General features: G+C 35.7%; 3 non-coding genes across 3 annotated transcripts; 2 read left to right on the top strand and 1 right to left on the bottom strand.

The window, feature by feature from the left end:
- Nucleotides 1-70: 70 nt before the first annotated feature.
- On the top strand, nucleotides 71-143 carry TRNAM-CAU (transfer RNA methionine (anticodon CAU)). The gene has a single exon. It is a non-coding gene; the product is annotated as a tRNA-Met (tRNA).
- Nucleotides 144-1,045: 902 nt separating this feature from the next.
- On the bottom strand, nucleotides 1,046-1,117 carry TRNAE-UUC (transfer RNA glutamic acid (anticodon UUC)). Its single transcript has one exon. It is a non-coding gene; the product is annotated as a tRNA-Glu (tRNA).
- A 118-nt stretch (nucleotides 1,118-1,235) lies between these two features.
- Nucleotides 1,236-1,308, top strand: TRNAM-CAU (transfer RNA methionine (anticodon CAU)). The gene has a single exon. It is a non-coding gene; the product is annotated as a tRNA-Met (tRNA).
- The last annotated feature ends 1,192 nt before the right edge of the window (nucleotides 1,309-2,500 follow it).

The raw sequence follows: 2,500 nt of genomic DNA, 5'->3' as shown, positions 1-2,500 counted from the left end.
ATTTCACTGACATTATTTTGTTAAACAAAAATAATCCCACCATGTCAAAAATGAAGTAAATAAGGCAGGAGCCTTGTTAGCGCAGTAGGTAGCGCGTCAGTCTCATAATCTGAAGGTCGTGAGTTCAATCCTCACACAGGGCATTTTTATTGATGTTTGTTTTGAGAGCATGGCATTGCAATCTAAAAGATGCAGCACTTTGTCTAACAAACTTGACTGCATTCAAATTTTACCTTTCTTGTTGAGTGGAGTATTCTGTTTTTTTTTTTCAAAATAAGCTTTCATAACTCACGTGACCACTAATAGATTTCAGACCAGCAATATCAGAAAAGATATCAAATAATTTGTCCAAGATGGACCCTATTTATATAAAATAGTTAATAGAAATCATTTTTCATGGTCATAGTCAAAACTTTGTCCTCAGAAATCTTACCGCCAATGGATTTTAGACCTTAATTAATGGCAAATGTGTGTTCAAATCACTTATCACATTTACAACAATTTTTTATTTTGTGTTTCATGCTTTTTGCCCTGATAGAGGTACATTGCAATCTCCAAGCCTCTATTCTGTTACTTACAATATTGATAGAACATTTGGAAATTTTTCCTCTAAGAATTGGTGGAGTTTTCTGTTTCTAAGATGACATGTGCCCTCAATCTTTTGTTTATTTCTGAATGATTTCAGAGCAAGAATAGTGGGAATTGTGATAATTTATTTCTCAGAATTGGAATCAATACAGAAGAAAGTGGAGCACAAGGCATTGTTCTAGTCTTCTTTGTGATTTGATTCCCTCAGAGCTTTGCAATGCAATCAAAGAGCCACAATTCCATTTCTCACAAAGATTCAGGACATCTTAAATTTTACCTGTCTTCAGTTAAAGACAAATGATAATGGCATAAATATTGTCATAACTGGAAGAAGCAACACACATGTGCAATTGGGACCACATCAGGTACCAATCAGACAGAAGGAAACACTTGGCTGCAATTATTATCTTTTGGTCCTCTGTTTTTGAATCTGTCTTAAAACAGCAATAAGGTTGTATTCCCATACCGGGAGTCGAACCCGGGCCGCCTGGGTGAAAACCAGGAATCCTAACCGCTAGACCATATGGGAAGATGTCGATTGCGTCCTTCACTGTTTCATATAATATAAAAAAAAAACATTTCACTGACATTATTTTGTTAAACAAAAATAATCCCACCATGTCAAAAATGAAGTAAATAAGGCGGGAGCCTTGTTAGTGCAGTAGGTAGCGCGTCAGTCTCATAATCTGAAGGTCGTGAGTTCAATCCTCACACAGGGCATTTTTATTGATGTTTGTTTTGAGAGCATGGCATTGCAATCTAATGGTGCATACACACGATCAGATTTTTTCTTCAGATATGGACGATAACGATTTAAAAATCGTTCAGTCGTTCATATCTGAAGGAAAACCGTTCATATCTGACATGCCTGAACGATGGACGATCAACGATGCGCGTTCCCGTTTGTCAGATAACGATATCTGACATCTGATGGGTTTGCAGTCAGACTTGGACGATTCCATTCATTTTAATGCAGTCAAAAATCGTTCAATCGTTCAAATCGTTCAAAACTTTGGTCAAATCGTTCAAATCGTTCAAATCGTTTAGTCGTTCAGTCGTTCATCTGACAAATCTGACAAGTCTGACAAATCTGACCGTGTGTACGCTCCATAAGAGATGCAGCACTTTGTCTAACAAACTTGACTGCATTCAAATTTTACCTTTCTTGTTGAGTGGAGTATTGTTTTTTTTTTTTTTCAAAATAAGCTTTCATAACTCACGTGACCACTAATAGATTTCAGACCAGCAATATCAGAAAAGATATCAAATAATTTGTCCAAGATGGACCCTATTTATATAAAATAGTTAATAGAAATCATTTTTCATGGTCATAGTCAAAACTTTGTCCTCAGAAATCTTACTGCCAATGGATTTTAGACCTTAATTAATGGCAAAGGTGTGTTCAAATCACTTATCACATTTACAACAATTTTTTATTTTGTGTTTCATGCTTTTTGCCCTGATAGAGGTACATTGCAATCTCCAAGCCTCTATTCTGTTACTTACAATATTGATAGAACATTTGGAAATTTTTCCTCTAAGAATTGGTGGAGTTTTCTGTTTCTAAGATGACATGTGCCCTCAATCTTTTGTTTATTTCTGAATGATTTCAGAGCAAGAATAGTGGGAATTGTGATAATTTATTTCTCAGAATTGGAATCAATACAGAAGAAAGTGGAGCACAAGGCATTGTTCTAGTCTTCTTTGTGATTTGATTCCCTCAGAGCTTTGCAATGCAATCAAAGAGCCACAATTCCATTTCTCACAAAGATTCAGGACATCTTAAATTTTACCTGTCTTCAGTTAAAGACAAATGATAATGGCATAAATATTGTCATAACTGGAAGAAGCAACACACATGTGCAATTGGGACCACATCAAGTACCAATCAGACAGAAGGAAACACTTGGCT

The sequence above is a fragment of the Taudactylus pleione genome, unplaced genomic scaffold (genome assembly GCF_031769625.1).
Source record: "Taudactylus pleione unplaced genomic scaffold, aTauple2 ptg000248l, whole genome shotgun sequence".
In the NCBI taxonomy this organism is placed as follows: Eukaryota; Metazoa; Chordata; class Amphibia; order Anura; family Myobatrachidae; genus Taudactylus; species Taudactylus pleione.
The sequence above is the reverse complement of the archived record's forward strand: the minus strand, read 5'-3'. Positions and strand labels throughout refer to the sequence as shown.